This window comes from Nomascus leucogenys, chromosome 7b, assembly GCF_006542625.1.
Source record: "Nomascus leucogenys isolate Asia chromosome 7b, Asia_NLE_v1, whole genome shotgun sequence".
In the NCBI taxonomy this organism is placed as follows: Eukaryota; Metazoa; Chordata; class Mammalia; order Primates; family Hylobatidae; genus Nomascus; species Nomascus leucogenys.
In genome coordinates, this window is record NC_044387.1 from 73,179,537 (window position 1) to 73,206,329 (window position 26,793).

The 26,793-nt window shown below is 43.5% G+C and overlaps 1 protein-coding gene and 1 pseudogene across 3 annotated transcripts in view; both read right to left on the reverse strand.

Moving 5' to 3' along the window:
- FBXW7 (F-box and WD repeat domain containing 7) overlaps positions 1-6,718 on the reverse strand; it is a 218,229-nt gene extending 211,511 nt beyond the window's left edge. Inside the window, exons 1-2 of one of the 3 annotated variants that reach the window (XM_012508214.2) lie at positions 5,760-6,718; positions 5,574-5,666 (exon numbers count right to left, since the gene is read on the reverse strand). The gene's annotated coding sequence lies outside the window, so the exon portion shown is untranslated. Of the gene's footprint in view, positions 1-5,573 lie in introns of all 3 variants that reach the window. The other 2 variants (XM_030816241.1, XM_003257840.3) reach the window with 2 other exon arrangements.
- A 15,332-nt stretch (positions 6,719-22,050) lies between these two features.
- On the reverse strand, positions 22,051-22,771 carry LOC100579670 (annotated as a pseudogene).
- Between the last annotated feature and the right edge of the window lie 4,022 nt (positions 22,772-26,793).

Sequence of the window (26,793 nt, forward strand, 5' to 3'; positions counted from 1 at the left end):
AAAAATTAAAAAGTAAATTGTTAGTTCAATTTAAGTAACAATATGTAGGAATACTATATATAAACTAAAAGCAGGTTTCATACTAACTAAAAAGTGATCATTATTGCAAGAGTAATCTCCATCCCTGCCATAAACAAGGGAATCCTAAAATAAATAGGATTTATGAAACTAAATATATCATCACCCAATGTTGGTATCTGCTGACATATGAAACAAATATTTTAATATTAACTGAAATGCAAAATTGTACAAAGTGAATTACACTTTCTGAACAACACACATGATTCACTCTTAAAAATATAGCAATGCTGGCCAGGTGTGGTGGCTCACGCCTGCAATCCCAGCACTGTGGGAGGTCAAGGTGGATGGATTACCTGAGCTCAGGAGTTAAGAGACCAGCCTGGGCAACATGATGCATGGCCTTTGGGGTCATCTGGTGGGTGCTAAAACACACACACACAAACATATACCCTCGAGGCTCTCTAATTCCCTATCAATCCAAAAGTTGTTACCCATCTCTATCAAAAATACAAAAAAATTAGTCAGGCATGGTGGCGCATGCCTGTGATCCCAGCTACTCGAGAGGCTGAGGTAGGAGGATGACTTGAGCCCAGGAGGTGGAGGTTACAGTGAGCTGAGCTCACACCACAGCACTCCAGCCTGGGTGACAGAATGAGATCCCGTCTCAAAAAAAAAAAACAAAACAAAACATACACACACACACACACACACACACACACACATACGTGTATATATATACATGTATATACATCAAAGCTTTTTAAAGTACACATTTAAATGATTTAAGTGATTTGTTAAGACACACTAGTACTTGAAATTAACAAAACAAAAATTGCGGAGCCACTAATTCTACACACTGAATTAGTCACTGCAAGAGATTAGGACTTTAATAGATAGCAGTATCAAACTTTAATGCTCCTATAATTTGACTCATATTATTCAAAGCAACCATAAACACTTCTAATTTTACATACGAAGTAAATGCTTTACATTTATTTTCAGAAGGTTTCAAAAGTATGCCCGCAAGCTTCTTTACAGATAACTTTTGGCCATGATACAAAGCAAGTATATCACTAAATGCCAACTGTGGTTATCTTTAGATAAGAAATGCAGGTAGTCCCTACTTTTTAGCTGCATCTCTTTAAAGATGGTATCACCCCTGACCCTCAATCCATAGTTTTCATTACCATGAAGGCAAAAGTATTTTGTACAGTAGAGTATGTGCTTTATGCAGAATCATTTTAAATGAACTCAGAGAAAAACATCTCATCTAGAAAACAAAGACCACCAAAAATAGCCAGTCCTGGCTTTGTAGTGTAATAAAGCTCATACTGTTTGTTGGTGGATTTGGCAGTTGTCTATACCAGGGGTCCAAAAACTTCAGCCTATGGGCCAACTGGAGCACAGCAACATTCATTCACTTCCTTGTTGTCTACAGCTGCTTTCACACTCTAAGAACAGAATTGAAAGTTGTGACAGATCACGTGGCCTGTAAAACCTAAAATATTTACTAACTGGCCCTTTACAAAAATAGTTTGCCAACTCCTTCTCTACGCAATGAGATGTCAGAAGCACCAGAAGACTTCTCCAAGAACCATATCCAAAGTACAATTAAATGAGCCTATGCATGGCCTTTGGGGTCATCTGGTGGGTGCTAAAACACACACACACGCGCACACACACACACACACACACACAAACATAAACCCTCAAGGCTCTCTAATTCCCTATCAATCCAAAAGTTGCCAAGGCAAAGTACATGAAGTTACCACTCTTCCCACTGTCCTTACTGGTAAATAACGTTAACTATAAACGGCTGCCTTCTAAAATTCATCTGAACATGGCTTCGACTGCACAAAAAATGTTGTGGAAAGTGAAGGGTGATGAGAGAAGGCCTCCATATGGCATATAATCCAATCCCTATATCTTCACCCTAGAATCACCTTAGACCTATCTCCTTGTTGAAACATCTCTTCCCCAGAGTTTCTGCCATTTGAATAATCACTGTTAAGAAGTCAGAGAAGCTACTGGGAAGGTGCAGAATTCCAACTAAGGAACACAAAAAAGTGTGAATATATATTTCCTTCCTCACAATCCTTAATCCTGTTAAAGTCAATACTAAATGCAAGCCACAAAAATGTCTACATTTTTTTAAGTGCCAAGTTGCTTTTTGTTTTTTAATAAAAAGTTTAAAAGGAAAAAAAAAAAGCATGTTCAGCACTACTGTGCCTACACAGGGATATCCCCTCCATTGTATGGGACACAAAGACACACACCAACTGTGAACAAGGGAAGCAGCCTTCTCTGTCAGCTATTTTTGGCCTCACTTCGTCATATTAAGACCAAACGTAGGATAATAATGCACAGCGAACTTTAAAACATGAATTTGAGGAAACAAATCTGTCCTTCTATGTATAAATTCCTTAACAATTAAATTATTAAGTATACTCTTCTGAATTTAATCTCAAGGGACCTATACACCCTATTAAAAAAAAAACTTTTAGCTTGTTTCAAAAATACAGAATAATATACCCTGGTACTAAACTGGTGGCCATGTTTAAAGCCTGCTCATTCCTTTTTAACTTCAACTCTTATCCACTTCTAAAACATCTATTTTAGGTAGTGTCTCATTCATTCGGATTTTCCCCCTAACTAAAAATACCCACTTTTCAGCTCTTCACTTTCCATCAGTACTCTGGGAAACCTAAATACTTTGAAAATAATTCCAACTTTACATTTTCAGCATATTACCTGCTAAACTATTTTGCTGTTTTGAAACTGCACCAGTATCCAATTGTTGCCCTAAAATTTCACATCCAAAGCAAAGTTTACTTTGGTAAACTTTGGTAAAATTTACTCATTTCCAAACTCTTTTTTGTAAGAAGCCGCTTTCAACACACTAAGCATCTTCTTTTTCACTCCTCCTTCTGTATAGCCCTGGATAGCCACGATATAATAAAAATGTTGGTTCCCTAGAAAAACAAAATCCTAATCCAGGCATAACGGCTTTTGCCTAAAATGTAATTTCTCCCCAGTCATCTGAAACTACTCTCACGAACACTCTTCTCAGTTGCTTCTTTGAACTGTAATCATGTGTCTACACAAACACAACTGACCCTAACACTACTCAACAACCTCCATCTGTATTCCCTTCAAACCAACTTCGTAATTTTATCTGTCCCTTGTGCCTTCCAATTCCAAAAGTCTTAAATATTTTGTCTCCACTTGCTCTTTTCTTCCTAAAAGAAACCTTCCCAGATTTGGCTTCAATACTTCAATTAGTTCTATATGTACACGTCCAAAAGCAACATTTCCCTAGTGAAAAATGTAAAAATATATTCACATCTATAAGTTGCCAAATAATATCTAACATCCAGTGTGGTCTTGGATAAATATTGGTCTATCCCCCCTCTCCTATAGCTTTGTGCAATTTGTGTTTGATTGTCTCCACCACCTACAAGTAAAAGCATCTCAAAGGCAGGGATCCCAAATACTTTGCCATTTCTACCCAAACATGCAATAAAACATTACCATAACGTTTTGGCTGGACGCGGTGGCTCACGCCTGTAATCCCAGCACTTTGGGAGGCCGAGGTGGGCAGATCATTTGAGGTCAGGAGTTCGAGACCAGCCTGACTGACATGGTGAAACCCCGTCTCTACTAAAAATACAAAAGAATTAGCCAGACGTGGTAGCGCATGCCTGTAGTCCCAGCTACTCAGGAGGCTGAGGCAGGAGAATCGCTTGAACCTGGGAGGCGGAGGTTGCAGTGAGCCGAGATCGCTCCACTGCACTCCAGCCTGGGTGACAGAGCAAGACTCTGTCTCAAAAAAAAATTACCGTAATTTTTAACCAATCTATAAAGCAATAAAAGTAGGTCCTAAAGTTAGTAAGCAACTTTGACAGAGTGCAACCTACATTCAAACTATAGTTTGTTTCTTAGTTTGTCCTCCCCTCCTTCCCAAAATACAGCTTCTACATGACTACATTTCTCTTTACAACATCTTAGTGAAAAACAGAATACGTGACTCTGATTCTAAGTCTAACATTACATCTACTATTCAGTATTTTCATGTCAGTACACACTTAAAAGACAGAATTTAAAGTTCCTTACCAAAGCATAACAAGGCAACTAAAGAAAAACAATTCAGTGGGAGAAGTTCCAGAGGAGGGAAAAGTGGTCAAAGAAATGAAAGACATTATTCTAAGACAACAGTTGGAGAAACTGATGGTAGAAATAATGAAAGTCTATAAAATTAAGAAAAGATGAACTGAGGCTTGTCCTGATAATTCTTGAAACACAAACTCTGACTGTGTCCTGAAAGTTTAGGGACACAGGTATGCAATATGTAAATGAATTGTCACATAATACACAGGCTAATAAACTTGCAGAACTCATTACTTTAAAAAAAAGGACCAAACATTGTTAAGTTTGAGAAAGTTTTAAATTAATCTAATCAAGATCCTGAATGGAGAACTTCGAATAGAGAGAGAACCCCAGGCTTACATTCATTCCCACAAAGCATGTCTCAGCAGTGGCTTCAGACAGAACCAGCCCACAGTTGTCTAGATGGACCACAATTCTCAGTATAGTACTCTCTATGCCTTCTCACATAAAATTCTGCTCTATGTTTAACCCTTAAGGTCTGTATATGAAATATTAATTACTTTCATGAACCTTTAATTTGGTACCCTGACAAGATACCTAAAATACAAGTCAAAGGTTTTATAAACTTCAGCTTTAAAATAATGGAAGGAAAAAATCATTCCTGACTTAAATATCAAAGATGTATCCTAAATTGATACAGAAATAAAGATAATTCAAAAAAGCAAAGCCTCAAACCAAATAAAAAAGTGCTGTAATTTGTTACTCTAAAAAAAAAGGGGGGGAGGGAAAAAAATCACAACTTTTATAAAATGATTAATGTGATAAATGCTCTTCCCCAAGTAAGCTGTGATTCCTAACAACTCAAGTTCCTGAGTAACTGACATCTGTTACAGTGTCCTCCTGACACACATGAACTGGACCCAGGAACTGAGGTTAACTCCTGTACCAATAGGTACTAAAATGAATCTCTCTCAAGACAGGTTTGTTGTTGTTGTTTTTAAAAAAAGGAATTTTACTTTCAGGGGTCCATAGGGTAACTAGTTCTCATTCGGGAACATATATGAGAGTACCCCAGAAACAAAAAGTACACCGCACACACCCACAGTACCAGGAAAAGGTTACAGATACAGATGGCCTCCGTGCGCACATATGCTCTGGCTTCCTCAATTTCCCTTTGCCAATTACTGGCCAGAAAGGTGCGAGTATTCACTTTGGAGAAAGAACTCCTCCAAGAGAAACCTGCATACTTGGATTACTCGTACAAAGAGCTAAAAAGTTACAAAATACAGGCCTCCCTAACACCTTCCCCCCTCTCCGTGAATAAAGCTAGACTCCCTCATTGATAGACTCCCAACACTACTGGAGAACATCAGCAAAACTCCCGGAGGAAGCGCCGGCATCCTCCCACTTTCTCCCCCTCAATTCCTTCTCCCGGGGCCACTCACACTTTTATAGAAGAGCCGCGGCGCCGAGAAAGTGGGTTGGTTCCCTTCCTCCTTCGGACTGAGGCGGCAGCTGCGGAAGGCTCCGGCGCGGTACTGAGGAAGAAGCGGTGCTCGTGTCGCTAAACCAGGCGGCCACCCGGGTCTCTTCCGCGCTGCCAGGGGAGAGGAGACGGCGGCCCCGCTTACCTCCTCTTTTCCTCTTCCTGGGTCTTTTCAGGCTGCGGCTTCTGCCCGTCCAGGGCCACTTCTCCCGGGACAGTCAGGTTTGGGAGACTCCGGATTTTGTTTTTATAAAGTTTCCTCTGGGTGGAGGCTGCGGCCGGCCCCCCGGGTCCCCCCCGGCCCCGCCGCCCTCGGGACTGGGGCGGGGGAGGGGGGCTCTAAGAACTCCTCCCGGAGTCCAGCCAAGGAGCCGGGGGGCCGGCGACTGGCCAAGGGAGAAGACCCCCGGAGGGGGCTGAGGGGAGGGGGAAGGTGAGGAAAGGACGGCGGCGTCGGTCCTCCTCTCTCCGCCGCCCCAGCCGCCGCTTCACATCGGGGTCCCCGCCCCCCCGGCCGGGGGGTGGTTGCCGAGCTTGGTTGGGGCCCCGGTTCATACACTCCGGGGCAAGATGCTACGGCCCCGGGCGGGTGGCCGAGGCGGCGGCAAGGCGAGGGACCCGGCCGGCTCCGCTCGGCGCCGCCCCCGCTCCCGGCTCCCGCATGTGTCGCTGCGGCTGGGACCCCCCTCCCTACACCTTGGGGGTCTCTCGCCCCACGCCCCACAGGACGAGGCAGAAGCTCCGGCGCCTCCTCGGCGTTCTCTCACCGCGGAGCAGCTACCCAGTCCCGGCCCGTGGTAGCCGCCTCCCTGCCCCCCAAGCCGCCGGCTCCGGCTCAGGCTCGGGCTCCTGCTCCGGCTCCGGCGTGTGCAGCCGCCGCTGCCGGCCGGGAAGGTGAGGGGGGGAAAGGAGTGCGGCCGCGGCTCCCGCTGGCCCAGGTGAGAGCGAAGGTCTCAGCGGCGGCCAGTGCAGAGGGGCTGGATCTCTCGGATGCTCCTTCGCTCTCACTCTCAGCGGCGGCGGCAGCGGCAGCGGCAGCGCCCGGAGCTCAGCTCGCTGTCTCCCTCGCTCTGCGCGGGGCTCTCGCCTCACTCCAGAGAGAGGGGCGGGAGGAGAGCGGCGCCTGCCGATGACGCCAGTCACCTAGCAACCGCTCTCTTCCCCCTCCCTCTTCTTTCCGCTCTGAGGCTTCCTCTGCTGGCCTTTTTTCCCCTTCCAGCCACCCCGCCCTGGGCGCCTCTGGCGCGCTCTGATGACGCTCCAAGGGAAGAGGAAGTGGGGATCGGCAAGCGGGTGGGTGCGCCTCGGGCCGCGGGACTCGCAGCCGCCGCCGCCGCTGCCGCCTCTACGGCCGCGTCAGAACTGAAGAGAGGAAGGGGAGGAGCCGAGTCGAGCCTAAGCTGCCGCCCGATCTTACCCCTGACCCGAGGGCGGCCTGGAGAGCTTGCTCTGTAGCGGTTTCCTTCGGGGCAGGTGGGGACTGCTCCTTTGGGAGGAAGGAGGAGGCCCAGGCCGCGCCTTCAGGCAGCTGTGCACACCACCCGAAGGTGAGGCATTTGGCCCCAAACAGACCCTCGAAAAGCCGGACTGATCGAGGAGTTACCCTACAGCCTGATCTGCTGCACCTGCTCCAGGGAGAGAGCGCCCCACCCTTCCCGTGGCGTGGGGTGAGACCCAGCGTTGGATAACGTGTGGTCGGGCCGAGCAAATGTTTGATGAATGAATGAATGAATGAATGAATGCCTCTCTCACGTGGCACTCGCGAAGCTCAGAGGATATGGTGGAAGTGCAAGCGCTTCGTAAACTGCAGTGCATTGTAAAAATGAGTTGTAATACATTCCTCCCCTCCCCCTAGCCATGAAAGAAACAGGGGTGCGGCTTGAGTACAGAGTCACAACCTGAGTCTTTAGTGGAAAAGGAGACGAAATGCCGGGCAGGAGAAGGGACCCATCCTCGCGCAGATTGTTAGGGCGGCGGGAAGGGAGGATTGGAAGGGAGCCATCCTCTGGGAGATTGTTGAAGGATTTTTGACTGTCAGGGGAAGAATTTAATAGTGCCTCACTTTTACGAATGGTTCTTTCTTATGGTTTGGAGCTTTCGAGAGCTTCTGGTCTTGGTTCATCAGCGTACGTTGTCATCAAGAAATGTTGGCCTATGTTTCAGGTCTGACTCAAAGGTTATTTTCTTTCTAAAATAAATGTTATTAGTATTATGCAGCTTTTCCTACAGATGTTATCCTGGAAAGGAAAGTCAAGTAAAAATTCATGACGTTAAAAGTGTAGTTCTCTAGGAAAAGAAATTTAAGATAAAAGGACCAGAATCCTCAGAAATCTGTCTTCAGTGAATAGTATGAGAAAAAGATTAAAGCAGCAGCAATGATGAAAGCAGATTCCACAATTCTGTCCCTGGACCCTAGTACACTCTACCTCCTCGGGAAGCAGTAGTAATGGATTTTACAAGTCTTTCCACCTGGAGGAGGGAGTGAGATAGGAGCAAGTGTATTATAGACAAATGTGGGAAGCTCTGGGTTTCTCCCACTACTTCCACTACCATCTGCAAACAGTAGACTAAGGAAACTTTTAACTGGGTAAATCCAAGGGCTCGTGTTCATTAAAATGCTGCGGGAAAGGTGGTGAGAGGGGCAAAGGAGGATGTGGCAAAACCAAGGAGAGACTCACAGACTAGCACCGCCCTTGACCTGAAGTTCCAAGAGCCAGGTTAAACATCCTGCTTAAATTACCCTGGATTTTTCTGTCTTTACATGACCAATCCCCTGCTACAGCCTTCCAAATAAGACTCACAGTTAATCAGACCGACAAGTGATGGTCTCACATGGCTACAAAATAAATATTTTTTGTTTTTCCCCCTCTTCCTATCTTACAGCAGGGGAATGGTGGAAATTAAAGGAGTAAAACACACAGATTTAGGGGACTTTCTGAAGCTAAACACCTCAGAGAGTTTAACCTTTGTGGGCTTTGAAGGAAAAGAGTGCAAACATCAGAGTTCTGCAGCCCAGCAGAGAACACCTCCAGTTAAGTGTGTACCACATAGGGTTTTTCAGCAGCGTGATCTTGTTTTCATTGTCAGTGGCTCCACCTTACAGCCTCAGTGCTGAAGAACAGAAGGGCACTCAGGAGAGCCTGAGCCACTTACTTAGAAAGTATTTAATAACAACATACTAAGCTTACTGGGCTAGATACCCACCTCAACACCCAGCTTGATAACAGGAGGAAACAGCTGGAACTGGAGACTGGAGAGAAGGAAGTTCATACATTTCCAACTTGGTCTGCATCTCTTTAGTTCCTCGTATTGCTTATTAATCCAGAGGAGAAAACAGCTAGTTAATTAAAAATCCCAAAAAATCTCAAGTTTTAGCTAATAGTTCCTTCCCTGGTTCATCAATTTAAGATAAGGCTGTAAATACTGTGTTGAAATACAGAAAAACGGAGACTCATAAGGTTTTTGACCTCTACACTTGAAAGTGAGCTCTTACGAGAAACTAATCAGTGTTTTGTTATTCCACATCAGTGGCTTTTACTGTCAAAGATTGTGTAAGCTAACTTATCTGGCAAAATTTTGCTTTCCAGAAACTCTATATGAATTTTAACATTTTTATTGTGAAATATAGTTTAAATACATAAAGCAGTGATATAGTATAAGTGATTATAAAGGAAACCACCACGTAACCAATCAACCAGGTCAAGAAATGGAATATTTCCAGCAACTCAGAAGTTCCCCTCCCTGCCATGACCTTCCCGAACACAACTCTCCCTCCCTCCTAAATGTAGCCATTATTCTAACATTTGTGATAATCATTTCCCTGCTTTTCTTTGTCGCTTTGTCTCAAGCATGCATCCCTAAACAATATATTGTTTAGTTTCACTCTTTGTTTTGAACTTTATGTAACTGAAACAATATAATATGTAATCTGTTGTTCTTGCTGCTTTTGCTCAACATTGTTTTTAATTCATATGTTGTTCAGGTTGTTCCTATAGCTGTAATTTGTGCATTTTCATTGCTGCATATTACAGTGTCCCATTGTAACAGTATGTGACAATATGTCTAGCCATTCTATTGCTGGTGGACATCTGGGTTGTTTCCAGTTTAGGATTGTTATAAATGCTAACGTGAACATTCTTCATATATGTATTCCATCACATCTACGTCAGTTTCTGTATAGCATATACCTGGGAGTGGTAATATGTATCATAAACTTGAATAAATAATGTCAAGTTCTTTTCTAGAGGGTTACACACTCACACTAGGTATATATGAGTCCCATTGCTCCACACCTTCACAACACTTGACATTATTGGTCTTTTCAGTTTTGCTAGTCTGGTGGGTGTGTAGTAGTATATCATCGTGGTTTTAACTGTCATTTCTCTGATTACTGATGCTGTTGAGGACCTTTTTGTATACAACTAGCTATTTGGATTTACGTTTTTGTGGTGCGTTAGTATCTTTTCAATGTCTAAGTCTCTGAGATGCCCAACTTTTCAATATCCTATCATAGTCCACATTTGAACAGGTAAAATAATGTTATGGGATGTTTAGGGTGTCACTTTTCTGGCCAGAAACCTCTGTGGCCTGTGGCGCCTTTGCCCAAGTCTTGCTCAGGCCCACTGGGCTCATTCCACCTACTTGGCCTGGCAGGCTGTGCTCAGCTTATGCTACCAGCCTGGATCCCACGCCTGCCAAGGGCAAGTACAGCCTGGAGTGGCAAGGCATGTGTGAGCGAGCGTGAGGTCTGGCTACTGCGCAGTCAGACACACCAGTTACTGCAGTGGGGCGGGCAGCTCCAGATGCACCAGCTCTCTGCAAGGCTGTGGCTGGACCACGCATACTGCAGGCAGCTTCCACAGCTGGCACCAGGGAACACATTGGCACCCAGAAGCTTGGAGACGCCAGGAACTGCAGGGACCCAAAGAGGGAGTCACAGCGTTGGCTTGGGGAGCTCCCAGGTCTGGGCTCTCTGAAAGGCCACAGCCCTTCTCTCCTCTTCACCCGCAACGTGGCAAGCAAGGGGGATGTCTCAGCCCCGTTTGTGTTATATCTCTTTTAGCCTCACCATTTGGCAGGTCCTAAGTTCTTGTCCTGTGACCAGGAAGAATGAGGTACACAGACAAGTGGAGGGTGAGCAAGATGTTATTGAGTAATGGAACAGCTCAGAGGAGACCCACAGCGGGTAGCTCCTTTCTGCAGCCAGGGCGTCCCAATGAGTGTTCAGCTCCTACCAGAGACAGCAGCTCCTTTCTGCTAGGCAGGTTGTCCTGATGAGTTTTCAGCTCTCAGCAGAGAGGAGAGCTCCTCTTTGCAAGGTAGCTCCTCTATGCAGGAAGGTTGTCCCAACAAGTGTTCAGTTCTCAGCAGGGATGGTAGCTACTCTCCACAGCTGGTCATCCTAACAAGTGTTCAGCTAACAGCAGAGAAGGTAGCTCCTCTCTGCAGCTGGTCATCCATCGTCTGCTTAGTTCTGACTGAGCCCCGGGCCTCAGAGGGGAGGAAGTGCATGCTGATTGGTCCTTGGGCAGGCCCAGGAAAAAGCACCATAAGTTCCCACTCTGGTTTGCAGGATGGGCAGCCCAATCCCCAGGCTTCAGGCCTTCCCCGGCCTAAAAGTGGGGCTTCAGTGGGAACCCGCTCCTTTCCACTCTAGAGCCTGTCTGCCTCCTACCACTTTTCATGGCACCCAGGCTATTCCTGCAGAGGGGCGCCTGTGGGGCCAGCACAGAGCTGCCCTCAGCCCTGCCAACCCTTGCCTCCCATGCTTGTCAGCGCCCAACATCTAGAGGGGGCGGAAGCAGCGGGGGGCTGGCATGTCAGTACTGCCCCAAGCCTGCACATACCCAGCTGGGCTGTGACAGTGCCCGGGCTTGGCCCCAACCCCGTTCTGAGATCAGAGCAGGCACTGGGAGCAGGGAGAGGCCAAGCAGTGGGAACAGACACCCCCTGGCCTGCAAGGGCAAGGGGGCCTTCCCATCCCCCAGAGGGTGCAGCGTGCGGAGATGCCCTGGTGCTGCGCCTGGGAGGGTAGGGCTGCCGCCTGCTCATGGAGTGTGCAGGCAGCCCCAGCTGTGCCTCCTTGCAACCCGGCACGGGGACTCCAGGTCCTTGCTGGGCCCTTCTCTGCCCACCTCTCCGTGCCTGAGCATGCTGCTCCTCTGCTGGCAGGCAGCTCAGCCTTGCCCCATCACAGCAACCCCCAGGGCAGTGGGCTCTGGGGACTGTCCACCTCCTCCCCACATGCTCCCCATGGTGTCAGTTGGTGATCACAGTGATTCAGGGTCAGGGTCTGGAGGAGTGGAGCCTCCAGTGCTGGGAACGGGTCCTGCATGGCCATATGAGGATGGGTACGGGGTGCAGCACAGTTGTCCACCTCGGGAATGCAGGGCACAAAGGTCCCACAACTGCCACTGCCACTCCCACAGCCTCTCCTGCCACCACCGCTCACACATCCACGCTGCAGCCAGCATGATGGCAGTGTCTGCTCTGGATGGCCTGCCACTGCCATCAGTAATGCCACCAAGTGAGTTATATTTGGGACAAGTTCCTTCCAAAATAAGCATAATTATAGGTTATGTAGTTTTTTTTATTAATTTGATTATAAACTTTGTTTGTTTGTTTTGTTTTTTTGGTTTTTTTGAGAAGGAGTCTCGCTCTGTTGCCCAGGCTGGAGTGCAGTGGCGCAATCTCGGCTCACTGCAACCTCCGCCTCCCGGGTTCACGCCATTCTCTTCCCTCAGCCTCCCGAGTAGCTGGGACTACAGGCGCCTGCCTGTGCGCCCGGCTAATTTTTTGTATTTTTAGTAGAAACGGGTTTTCACCATGTTAGCCAAGATGGTCTCGATCTCCTGACCTCGTGATCCGCCCGCCTCAGCCTCCCAAAGTGCTGGGATTACAGGCGTGAGCCACCGCGCCCGGCCAACTTTTTTTTTAGACAGGGTTTCACTGTGTCACAAAGGCTGGAGTACAGTGGTTCAATCATAGCTCACTGAAGTCTCGAACTCCTGGACTCCAGCGTTCCTCCTGCCTCTGCCTCTCAAACAGCTAGGACTATAGGCACGTGCCACCACCCGGCTAATTTTTTTATTGTTTATAGAGACGGGGTCTCACTATGTTGCCCAAGCTGGTCTCAAACGCCAAGACTCAAGCAATCCTCCAGCCTCAGCCTCAGGTGTGAGCCACCATGTCCACCCTATAAACTTTTTTTTGCTTTACTTTTTTTTTTTTCTCCTTTTTTTTTTTGAGACAAAGTCTCACTGTATCACCCAGGGTGGAGTGCATTGATGCGAACACAGCCCACTGCAGCCTCAACCTGGGCTCAGTGGATTCCCCCACCTCAGCTTCCTGAAGCCACAGGGATGCACCACCATACCCAGCTAATAAACTTCTTAAAAGTAGGCCTATAGGGCTTTTTTTTTTCTTTACCATCCAAAATCATGCAATTTTTCAACTATTAGGCTATTGCGAGCAATCCCTCATAGTAGTTTTTATTTTTGTTGTATTTTAGTTTCCTCCGAGAATATAAAGGCAATTTTAATTCTCTCGAATCTGTGTAAATAAACTTTGTTTTTGTTGCTTTGTATTTTTCTCAAGACAATCGTGTAAAAAGTTGTTTTCCCTGCACATATTTTTTTCATTTCCCAGGTTCGTTGATTTTTTTAAAAGTCACAGTGGCTTTTTCTTTCCTCCTAACATTCCTGCTACAATTTATGGATTTTTTTTTTTAATTTCACTCATTAACATCAAATACACAACATTGGTGTCACTGCCTGGCATATTTTCCCAACATACTACATTTTATTATTTTCATTAATTTCTTATCTCTCAGTTCTTTGTTTAGAATCAGTGATATTTTAAAACTGGAGGAAGGTGAGACCCAGAGAAATTGACTTACCCAGAGTCAGGAGGGCAAGTAAATGGGAAACCTGGACTCCACCCTGAGTCTTCAAATGCGGTACTGACTCTGTCTTCTGGAACAATAAGGTAAATTAATTCCCAAGGTCTGTAGGATATTGTTCATTTCCACATGGCAGACCTCTTATTCTACAATTGAATAAGGTTTATTTTAAGCCTAACAGCTTTAGGATCAGATTAATATTGATACAAATAGAAATAATTTTTTAAAAATTAAAGATTAGGCTGGGCGCAGTGGCTCATGTCTGTAATCCCAGCACTTTGGGAGGCCGAGGCAGGTAGATCATCTGAGGTCGGGAGTTCGAGACCAGCCTGACCAAAATGGAGAAACCCTCTCTCTACTAAAAATACAAAATTAGCCGGGCGTGGTGGCACATGCCTGTAATCCTAGCTAGTCAGGAGGCTGAGGCAAGAGAATCGCTTGAACCCAGAAGGCAGAGGTTACAGTGAGCCGAGATCGTGCCATTGCACTCCAGCCTGGGCAACAAGAGCGAAACTCCGTCTCAAAAAAAAAAAAAAAAAATTAAAGATTAATATAAATAGTAGCACTAAAAATGGATTAAATGGAAGAAAACTTGCTTTAAAAAAAATAAAGTTTCTCCACTCTCCCCTTCATCCCTTATGGCCAATCTGTCACTGGTCCCTATTGCTTCTTCAAAGAATCGCCATACTTCCTTAATAACTGAGAAAAGAGTTTTACCAAATAAAAGTGTCAAATGTTGCCACTGGATTTGGTAATGAGTTTCTTAATAATTTCATAGTACTATAAAAATGTTGGAGGCTCTCAGAATTTAATGATATTTTAAAATACAAGCACAGGCCGGGCACAGTGGCTTATGCCTGTAATCCCAGCACTTTGGGAGGCTGAGGTGGGCAGATCACTTGAGGTCAGGAGTTTGAAACCAGCCTGGCCAAAATTGTGAAACCCCATCTCTACTAAAAATACAACAATTAGCTGGGTGTGGTGGCTTGCGCCTGTAATCCCAGCTACTCGGGAGGCTGAGGTATGAGAATTGCTTGAACCCAGGAGGCAGAGGTTGCAGTGAGCCAAGATGGTGCCAGGGCACTCCAGCCTGGGCGACAGAGTGAGACTTTGTCATAAAATAATAAAATAAATAAAATAAAATAATTAAAATACAAATCAACCTGGAAAACTTACAGACTAATGATGAGATTTCCCCTGTGTTACCTTTCTGATCATCTGGGTTTGCAAAAAGATTAATTCTGAAGATTAATGATAGATGACTACTGGTTTTAATAGGAAATAAAATAACTTTGAATCACTTATAATCATTGAAAATGTAACCTTTAGCTTTAGAGGAATCCTTCAGGATACAAGCCAGTTGGTTTTGTCATAAATAGTCATGAAATATTTTATCAATAAAATCCAGCTATTTTTAAAATTAAAAATTGAGTAAAACAGGATTAAAAATAACTTTATAAAAATATTAAGTTAGGCTTAAATGTAACTAAACTTGTAGAGCAAAGGCTTTAAAATGTTCTGGCTTGAAATTCAAAGTTAAATTATTGAATTAACAATAGGGAGTTCCCAAAGGGACCAGCTTTATAAATATTATTAGTATATTTTTTGTTTTAACTTCCAAAAGGCAGTATTGAGTCAAAATTTTACCATCACCTACTATTTTCTAACACTAGAGCAAAGTGCTGAACATACAGTGATGAGAAGAGGAAAAAAAAGACCTTGTCCCTCCCTTAACGGAGCATACAGTCTGATACCTAGAATGTGCCAGACTCAGTGCTTGACCCCAGCCACTACCATCTAAAATTATTTGATCTAGGCCAGCCACAGTGACTCACGCCTGTAATCCCAACACTTTGAGAGGCCAAGGCAGGTGGATCACTTGACCTCAGGAGTTTAAGACCAGCCTGGCCAACATAGTGAAACCCCATCTTTACTAAAAATACAAAAATTAGCTGGGTGTGGTGGCACATGCCTGTAATCCCAGCTACTCGGGAGGCTGATGGAGGAGAATCACTTGAACCCGGAAGGCAGAAGTTGCAATGAGCCGAGATTGCACCATTGCACTCTAGCCTGGGCAACAAGAGCAAAACTCCATCTCAAAAAAATTAAAATAAAATCATTTGATCTGTATTTTCTGAGGATGTGGTCTACAAATAAATGAGTCACTGCTTGCATTCTCAGGATAAACAAATGGCATTCTAGAAACCTTCAATCCTATTTGTCATTTTTCAAATCTTCATTATGGCAGTTTTAAAAATACAGAAACATGGCGTGGCGTGGCGACTCAACGCCTGTAATCCCAGCACTTTGGGAGGCCAAGGCAGGTGGATTGATTGAGCCCAGGAATTCGAGACCAGCCTGGGCAAAATGGTGAAACCCCATCTCTACAAAAAATACAAAAATTAGCTGGGTGTGGTGGCACACACCCATAGTCCCAGCCTCTCAAGAGGCTGAGGCAGGAGGATTACCTGACCCAGGGAGGTTGTGGCTGCAGTGAGCTGTGATCGTGCCACTGCACTCCAACCTGGGCAATAGAATGAGATCCTGTCTCAAAAAACAAAAAAAACATACAGAAACATTGAACATTACAATATATGGTCATACACCATAATGCTCATAATACCATCATATGCCCAGGCTATTTCTTTTCCTTTGCCATCTTTATTGCCATCCGTGTCATGTTGACTTTTATCATCAAACCCGTTACCTGATGACTCACAAATAAGCTGCAGATCCTCTGGAGTCACATCCACACTGATTATTTTCCCAATATTCCCAGCACAATTCTGTTTAGCTCTCCTTGACAGAGTGGTGTCTTAAGGCCATACCCAGCTCTAAAGAAGGCTGAGAAGGCCCTGAGCATTGTTGCCCAAAGTGAGGTTTGAGGTCTGTTAATAAGGAAAGCAGAAAGAATAGTTATAGGGTAGAAAATTACCAGTGTCTGACACACCCTTAAAGATGTTTTTATTAAACAAAAGGACCATCTAACCCAGAGATGAAATGCTACTTTCTAAACCCCAGAAGTAACTGCCATTGGTTTTTCTTTTAAATGGCAATTTCCCCCCAATGCTTTGCATACAAGTATCAGTAATATGTTGAGTCTCCTTTTTGGCTTCTTATAGTTTAAAAATTCTAGCAATTTAATTTCAGGAGCATTCTTTAATGTATGAGTTTGTGGTCTCCAGATAGTTGGCTTTGAGTCCTGTACCTCATCATTGCAAAACACATTTTGGTGCGTGCGTGTGTGTGTGTGTGTGTGTGTGTGTGTGTGATGGAGTCTCACTCTGTCACCCAGGCTGGAGTGCAGTGGTGCGACCTCAGCGCACTGCAACCTTCACCTCCCAAGTTCAAGCGATTCTCCTGCCTCAGCCTCCCAAGTAGCTGGGACTACAGGCATGTGCCACCACGCCTGGCTAATTTTTGTATTTTTAGTAGAGATGGGGTTTCACCATGTTGGCCAGGCTAGTCTCAAATTCTTGACAGGTGATCCGCCTGCCTCGGCCTCCCAAAGTGCTGGGATTACAGGCATGAGCCACTGCGCCTGGCCAAAACATGTTTTATTAGTGGTATTTTCAACTATTTTTTAGGCCCATATATAAGAATGATTATCATTTCCTTTTAAAACCAAAACTAAACATGATGTTTATTTATTTTAAAACAATCTGAAGCCTACAGAAAAGTTGCAAGTCCACTACAAATCACTCTTTTATATTGAACCATTTGGGAGTCAGTTGCCAACCTGATGCCCTATATGTGGGACATTCTCCAACAGAAACACAGTACAATAATTAAAATGGATTTTTTAGGCTGGCAATGGTGGCTCATGCCTGTAATCCCAGCACTTTGGGAGACAAAGGTGGAGGACCATTTGATGTGAGGAGTTCAAGACCAGCCTTGCCAATATGACAAAACCCCATCCCTACTAAAAATACAAAAATTAGCCAGGCATGGTGGTAAACGCCTATAATCCCAGCTACTCAGGAGGCTGAGGCAGGAGAATCGCTTGAACCTGGGAGGCAGAGGTTGCGGTGAGCCGAGATCATGCCACTGCACTATAGCCTGGGAGACAGAGCTAGAGTCTGTCTCAAAAAAAAAAAAAAAAAAAGGTAAAAATTGATTTTGTAATCCATTTAAATTGATTTAAATTTTAATCCATTTTTAATTATCAGTTGACCTTGATAATCAATAATATCTAATCCTGAAATCCCATCATTTGATCAATTATCCAGGTAACATTCCTTATAGCAAAAATAATGGATCCAGTTTAGAATGTGTTGCATTTAATTGTCACATGTCTTTGGTGTCCTTTCTCTGAAACGTTTCCTCAGCCTTTTATTTCCATGACTTCAGTACTTTTGAAGATTACAGCTAGTTATTGTGGAATATCACTCAGTTTCAACGTGTTTTCTTTTAGCAGGAACATCACTAAATTGATGATATTCATCGCTTTACGTTCTTACTGCATCTCATCAGATGACGCTCAATTTTAATTCCTTCTGTTACTCATGACATTCACTTTAATCACTTGATTAAAATGATATCTGCCAGGCTTCTCCACAATGAAGTCACTGTTTTGTCCATATGGAATTAATAAGTATTTTGTGTGGAGATAAGATCTAGATAAATATTCAATTCCTCATCAAACTTCCATTTTATTTTTTTATTTCTATTAGGCTCATGGTTTCCTATTTTGTTAAATGGATTATAACCTGTTACTATTATTATTTATTTATTTTGATGCTTAAATTGCTCCCATATTTGGCTAATGGGAGTCCCTTTAAATTGGTGTCTGTGTCATTTCATCCCATCATTCCTTGATTATTTACTTTTTTTCTTGCACAAAAAAGTGTTCTGGTTCATCTTATATCTTTCCTGACCCAGTATGGGAATCAGTTATTTCTCCAAGGGGTAAAGTTGCTAAATAAAATACAGGGTAGTCAGTTAAATTTGAATTTCAGGTAAATATATATTGCATGTATGTCCCATGCAATAATATCTTCTTTGCTAAATATTTACTGTATTTTCATTTGCCAAATCTGGCACCCTACCAAGGAGCCCTGATTCCTTTCAGTGGTAAATGGTATTTAGATGCCACGATCTGTCCAGGAGTGATGGCTCATGCCTGTAATCCCAACACTTTGGGAGGCCAAGGCAGATGGATTGCTTGAGCCCAGGAGTTCAAGACCAGCCTGAACAACACGGCAAAACCCCCGTCTCTACAAAAAAATACAGCGATCAGCTGGGCATGGTGGCATGTGCCTGTAGTCCCAGCTACTCAGAAGGCTGAGGTTGGTAGAACACCTAAGCCCAGAAGATGGAGGCTGCAGTGAGCCGTGATCATGCCACTGCACTCCAGCCTAGGTGATGGGAGTGACTTTATCTCAAAAAAAAAAAAACACACACACACAACCAGAGCAGGTCTGCTGATTCCAGTTTTGTTTCACAGCTCTCAGGCTTTCGCAGTGGACAGCTCTAGGGAACACACACACACACTCACATACACATTTACCTCTATATATGACAACATTGACATTGATGTTATATGGATACAGAAACGTTGCATTCTGTGAGTTCACACTGATATTCTAATCCTAATTCAATACCTCAGGGATTATTCCAACTTTCTCCCTTTCCATATTTATGACTCCTTTCAAAGTGAGAAACTGGACTCCCATGAGCCTTAATATATTTATTTGTTTGATCCATCCCCTGGTACATTAACCAAACTCGCATTGCTGCCACTGCTCCCTCCCCAGTGTCGCTGTCCTCCTCAGTCTGTGCCCTGACCCTTGTGCCAGGCCATCCCCACATGTAGACACCCCCTTCACTCGACTTGCGCTCTGGTAGCTCACCCAGGACACCCCACAGTGTGGATGCCCTCTTTACCTTGCTTGAGATCTGGTACCCTGGGTCAGGTCACCCTACTGCCAGGATCTCTCCTCCCCTGCTCAGGCTGTGTCACCATACAGCAGTCTGTCCTCCACTCATAAACCCTCCTTGTCCTGCTATGGAACTCACACCACCCAGATCCTTCCCCAGTGGGATATCCCTCAATTTCAGTGTGTTTGTATTTAGCAGGAATATCACTAAAGTGATGCCATGGACACCCACCTTACCTCGCTCTAAGCACAAAAGTTTTATATAAGTCACACTTAAGTTTGAACTATTATATTACTCTTATTGCTAATAATACAAACTGAGGTTTTCAGTGTAAAAGAAAGTTTGGCAGAGGCAACTGGAAAAAATAGTTATCTAATGATATTTTTATTCATTTAAATTGAGTTGATACTAACCAATATTTATTGACTAATAATAAAAACTCAAGAGATGTCAAAATTTTAACTGTAAACTCTTGGCTATAAACCTGTATTTCCACTTCCTCCTAAAACCCCCTAAGATAACAGTAAAGGAATGAAAATGGAACAAAAAAATACAAAGAGAACAGAAGAGATGATGGCAGCAGAAAAGAATTGTCAGGAAATTCTAGAAGACAGAAAGTACTTGGACAAGGAATGACTGACTTAGAGAAAAAAAAGCTAAAACCTATGTTCCTGCACCAGTGTCCAGCACTATCAGGCTGATCCTTGATGCAGAACCCCAGAAAATGTCAGAAATTGAAGTCACTAATTGCCTCTCAAGACACAGGGTAAAGCAGAAAGCAGACCTTCTCTTAAGCATGAATGAACAACCAAGGATCACCACATGTTTGAGGAAAGTCTAACATAAAAGTTAAAAAGAAAATTAACCTGGAGAAAACTAAGACAAAATGGAAGTAAAAGTTATCAATATTGTGATAAAAGTATATTAAAATGAAGGGAGGAGGAGGACGGGGGTATGCATGAGTTTTAAGATCATTAAAGATTCATCTTTAATTGCAGGAAATTAATAGGTGATGTCTTGATTTCAAAAATTATGACACATGTATAAGCATGTTAGATGCAAATACTAAAGGAAAAAACACCTAAAAGAGTGGAAAATGGTTGCTCTAAGGAAGCCATGGCAAACGAGGGGAAAGATAGGTGATACTTGGTTTTCTTTACTATAAGAAACTCTTGTTTTCCCCTGTATTACTTTGATAAAAATCATTTAATTTAAAAAATTGAGTTCATACAGATTGATGCATCTTAATATAGCACAGTTTGACAAGAAGCAGACTGTAGTGGAAACAACCAGAATTTGGCACCTAGATTCAAGTACCAATTCTGCCCATTTACTGTTCATGTAACTGTACAACAACCCTTGAGATTCAGTTTAGACATTTGTAAATTGGGGATAATTATACTTGCCCTACTGTATTAGCTTCCCAGGGCTGCTATAACAAAATACCATGGGCTAAGTGGTTTAAAACAACAGAAATTTATTGTCTTACAGTTCTGGAGGCTGGAAGTACAAGATCAAGGTTTGGTTTCTCTGAGGTCTCTCTCCTTGGCTTGCAGATGTCCACCTTCTCCCTGTCTTGAAATGGCCCTTAGTGTATATGTGTGTGCATTCCTGTTTCTTCCCCTAAAGGTATCAGTCATCTTGGATTAGCCCCACCCCATGGCCTCATTTTAACTTAATCACCTCTTTACAGACCTTATCACTATATACAGTTACATTTTGAACTACTGGGGGTTAGCACTTCAACATATTAATTTTAGGAGAATTCAATTCAGCCCCTAACACCTGCCTATTACATTCACTCATTTGCTTAGATTTATTGGTCTCCTTCCATGTTCCAACCTGTGCTAGGCACTGAGGATTGAAATTGAGAATCAGATGAGATAATGACATTTTGAAAACTAACTTAAAATACAAAAAAAAAAAAACCCCACACATTAAAGTATAGCCCACCCACATAATGCTTTGCTTGCAGGAAATCATTAAATTGAATGAAGTGAAATGACGAAAATGAAAGCTTTCTAAAAGGGGGAAAAAATGGGAAGCGTGGACAAAGTTATAGAATAGCAACTATTATTTTTAAGCGCCTGATAGGTGCCAGGCACTGACTATAAAACTTATGTAAATTGTCTCATTTAATCCTTACTATGACCTTGCTGGGTAACTGTTACCAAAACCATTTTACTGGTGAGAAGCCTATTACTAAGAGACTGTAACATCCCGGAGGTTATACAGCTTTGTGGCTTGAATTTGGATCTACCTAAAGCCAAAGGAGCTCATGTTCCTTTTACTACTCTCTACTGTGAGTCAAAAACATAGAGAACTATGGTTAGGTTCTATTTCTGTACATTATTTTTTGTTAAATATTAAGTATGTTCAAAAAACCATTATTCATGTGTATGGAGAATAATAATAAAATGAACACCTGTGTACTCACCAGCTGGCTTGAGAAAAAGAATATTGCCAGTACCTTAGCAGTCCCTGCATACATCTCTCTAGCCCCATTTTCTTCCTTTTTTTCCCAGAAGTAACCACTCTAGTTTTGTGCTTACCCACCTGTGATACACACACACACATACACACACACACAAATTTTCATTTTCCATGTTTTTTTCACAAATAGGACTTTTTATTTGCCATTTTAAATGTCTGAGTGTTAAACAGATTCTTGGACTGGTGGTTCATATCCATCAGCTTATTCAACTTTAGAACCTGTCTATTCTCCAGTAGCTTTTCCAGAACTGCTATCTTTGCCATGAAGCTCCATGAGATTTCCCAACTCAAACTTGGTCTTCTTCAGCATTTTTACTTTTCTAATGAAGACATCATTGAGAGAATAAATAGATTGGTAAGCCTTATCTATGTCTTTTCCAATGCTGTCTGGAATCAATTTATTGACCACTTCTTTCAAGTCATTTGTCTGTACCTCTCGGGTCATGATTTCCATCATCTTCTTCCAGATTTGGAAGACCTGTTTGTGCTGAGCGTAAGAAGTCTTCCATATCTGATTGTTACGTTTTTTAGTAAAAGCAGCACAGAATAGACAAAGCAAGTAACCATCAGTAGTCTTGACATCAACATGAGCTTCAATCATGTCTGCCATTTTTTGACCATGGAACACATTCTGCCACAGGTAAGATGCATGCCGTGGAAGTTAGGCAGTTTTTTCCCTGAACACCTTTAGTAATCAGCTTGAATTTTCTAAATGCAACTTCATAATTTTGCAGATCAGCAAGACTCACTTCAAACACACGATCCTTGAGGCCATCTGATGCAATTTTGGTTCCTTCAGTCCTGGTGACTAGTGTCTTTCCAATATTTCTTACGTTGAACATAGCAGGTGCTTTCACATCATACCAGTCTTTCTTAGAAAATAGATCAACTAGGCCGGGCGTGGTGGCTCATGCCTGTAATCCCAGTACTTTGGGAGGCCAAGGCAGGTGGATCACGAGGTCAAGAGATCGAGACCATCTAGGCCAACATGGTGAAACCCCGTCTCTACTAAAAATACAAAAATTAGCTGGGCATGGTGGTGCTCACCTGTAGTCTCAGCTACTTGGGAGGCTGAGGCAGGAGAATTGCTTGAACCCGGGGGGCAGAGGTTGCAGTGTGCCAAGATCACGCCACTGCACTCCAGCCTGGTGACAGAGCAAGACTCCATCTCAAAAATAAAAAAAAAAATAGATCAACCACTTTCTTCTTGGTTCCCCTTTTGCTGCCTTTCGTGAGGCACTTGTTCTTGCTGCTCAGAGAGCCAAAAGGCATTTTACATATTTTCAAAATCTGAATGACTCATGTGTTCTTCTGGGATTCACTTGTTTCCTACTCAGTATTAGATTCCTAACTTATTCAGGCTGATACACATAACCATAATTATATCCCCAGGGCCTCTGATGGTCTAGTACCACCAACCTGGCCGCTAGAATTCTGTTATTCCCATTTACTCTGGGGCATTTCTTACCATCAATCTTGATTTAGAGGACAAGCAGTTCTGAGCTTCTCAGAATATACTAGCATATTGCTTATCACTTTAGTAAGGGAGTGTCCTCTAGGACCTCCCAGGGAACATTGTTGGCTGGTGGGTTCTCTGGTATTGCATAGTAAATGCATTCTTGGCCAGGTGCCGTGGCTCACACCTGTAATCCCAGCACTTTGGGAGGCTGAGGTGGGCAGATTGCTTGAGCCCAGAAGTTCAAGACCAGTCTGAGCAACATAGCAAAACCCCATTTCTACAAAAAGTACAAAACTTAGCTGGGCATGGTAGTGCATGCCTGTAGTCCCAACTTCTTGGAGGGCTGAGGTGGGAGGATCATTTGAGCCCAGGAAGTCAAGACTGCAGTGAGCTGATATTGTGCCACTGCACTCCAGCCTCGGTGACAGAGTGAAACCCTGTCTCAAAAAAAAAAAAAAAATGCATTCTTACTTCTAATCTCTTTGAACTTGCTGACCTCTTCTTCATCTCTCTTCTAAGAAGTTCCAGCATCTCCATCTGATCATTATTTTCAAGTTTCAAGGAGCTGTTTCTGCAATGTATTAGGTACAGTTCTAGGCATTCTACCAGGATAGTGAGTCCCGTGTCACTGAATAATACACCTGTATTAACAAACTGTCCGCTATTCAGTCTTATATTCTGCCCTCCCTGATTTGGCACCTTTAAGATTCATTTCCAGGAGAGTTCTCCCACTTCCTGCTAGTACATATTTGCCAGGTTTTGCAGTGCTTTTGGTGAACAGCCCCTTTCTTCACATAACGGTATTTCCTTGCTTGGCTCATAATAAGATTTCTCATTATTGGTCTAGAAGCAATGAAGAGAGGTAGGGATGGATCTTAGAGACAAGCACCGTCCTGCAAGGCATTCACCCTTGCTACGTGAGGCCTTGGCAAGTCTCCGAGCAACAGAAGTCTGATTTCTCCTAGCAAGGAGAAAGGCTCCAGAGTATTCTCACTCTCAGTTTTAAGAGGAATCTGGGGTTTTAAGGTCCTCGAGCCCATCTACCCAAATACCTCCATCGGAACTCTCAGGGCCCCTCTCCTTCTTTTTCAGGTCCCTTACTTTAGCATTAGAAATTTGGGGGCTGGGCACAGTGGCTCATACCTGTAATCCGAATAGTTTAGGAGGGTGAGGTGGGTGGATTGCTTGAGCCAGGAGTTGGAGACTAGCTTGGGCAACATGGTGAAACCTCGTCTCTATGAAAAAAAAAAAAAATTAGCTGAGCATGGTGGTGCATGCCTATAGTCCCAGCTACTTGGAGGCCTGAGGTGAGAGTAGACAGATCACTTGAGCCCAGGAGGTTGAGGCTGCAGTGAGGCGTGTTCGCACCACTGCTCTCCAGCCTAGGTGGCAAAGTGAGACCCTGAAAAAAAAAAAGAAAGAAAAAAGAAAAAGAGAGAAAGAAAAAAGAAAGAAAGAATGAAAGAAGGAAAGAAAGAAAGAAAGAAGAAAGAAAGAAAGAAAGAAAGAAAGAAAGAAAGAAAGAAAGAAAGAAAGAAAGAAAGATAGTTGGTGGGCTGTGAACTCAGCCTCCTTTTTAGCTCTATTGTATTTAAGGTCAAACTTGGGGTCTTATTCTTCAGCTCATTCTACCCTCTGCCTACAGATGAGACTCCCTTTAAATGATGCCATGAAAGATTTCTGGCTCTTAACCCATGCTCTAAGTCAATGATTACCTCACCTGAGCCTGCTATTTCCTTCCTTTGTGGCTTCTCTAGCAGTTAACAACAAGCAACCAGCTCCACAGTTCTCATAATTATCATTGTCCCCGTATCTTTCAGTTCAAGAGCTACTCTATCAGCCAGTGCATTTCCCCACCACCTACACAATACCGCAGTTAATCACAGGCAAGACTGTTAGTAATAGTGATGCCATAGCACTCCAGAGATCATCACTGCCCCACTTACTAACAGTGATTGGGTTTTTGCTGACCTGCTCTCTGTTGGCCAGCAAGTGATCCAATGCTAGAATCTCATTCTGAGGGTCTCCTGCCTTGGGCCATTCCTAAGACTTACTGACTTAGGCTAGGTTCCTCCAAAACTAAGGATTTGAGTACAAGTGGTATGTTTGAAGTGTAAAATGTACCAGGAAGAACTAGTAGAGTAGTGGAGACAAGAGCCAGCCAAGGAAAGAGGCCAGCAGAATATTTAATTGCCAAGTTACCCACTGAGAACAATTGGGGCTCAATCCCACCAAAAACCTCTGGGAGATGTGGAATACACATCAAAATTTTCCCACCCAGCGGGGGCAGGAAAGCTGGGGTGTTTGTCTTTCAACTCCCATTTGCCCTTGGGTAAGGGCTGTTCCGCCAGCATGGACCTGCCACATAGACAGAGAGAAGCCCTTGGGCCACAGGCAGAGAGTCACAGGTGCTTCCAGTAACACTGGCTTATACTAGATCATCCCAAGGGACCTGGGGGATGTGGGCAGGGCACTGATGGCTGTCAGCTATACATGTTCCAATGACTTCCTGTCTAAAATAGCTTCATCACCTTTTCTCATCATTACCCTTCCTCTTCAGCTGCTTTGCTTTACTTCTATCTGACATTCTATTATATTTTTATTTCTTTTCTTTGTCTTTCTTTCTCTCTCTTTTTTTTTTTTTTATTTTTTGAGACAGGGTCTGGCTCTGTTGCCCAGGCTGGAGTGCAGTGCAGTGGTGTGATCTTGGCTCACTGCAACCTCTGCCTCCTGAGCTCAAGCAATCCTCCCACCTCAACCTCCTGAGTAGCTGGAACCACAGGCGCACACCACCATGCCTGGCTAATTTTTTGTATTTTTGGTAAAGACAAGGTTTCACCATGTTGCCCAGGCTGGTCTCAAACTCCTGACCTCAAGTAATCCACCTGCCTTGGCCTCCCAAAGCTCTAGGATTATAGGCATGAGCCACCACGCCTAGCCAATATTTATATTTATTTTCTTATCTGTCTCTCCACTCGCACTAGAATATAGGCCAGGGACTTCATCTGATTTATTCGCCACTATAATACATCCTTATACCCAGAACACTGCCTAAGACATAGTATGGACACAAAAAAAATTCAGAACAAATGAGTGAATGAAAAAAAGTGGTATTTGTAATACAGTTTGAAAACAGCCTCTACGACTAGGAAGTTAGGAAGGAGAAGGAAATTATTAGAGTTTGAGAAGAGAGGTTAATTGAGTGGAGCCATAAGAAGTGAATATGAATTTGTCAAGGGAATCAAACATGAAAAAGTTGTTCCATTCAAAAACTTTTCAGTTTCAATTGACTAAGACGAAAACAGCTAATGCATTGAGAAGAAATAACAGAATTTTTAAAATCAATCCTTTTAAAAAAAACAAACAAACAATGGAATAATCAATTTAGGCAAGGATTACTAATGGACGCTAAAACTGTTAGGAAAAAGTAAATGCCAAACAAGATAT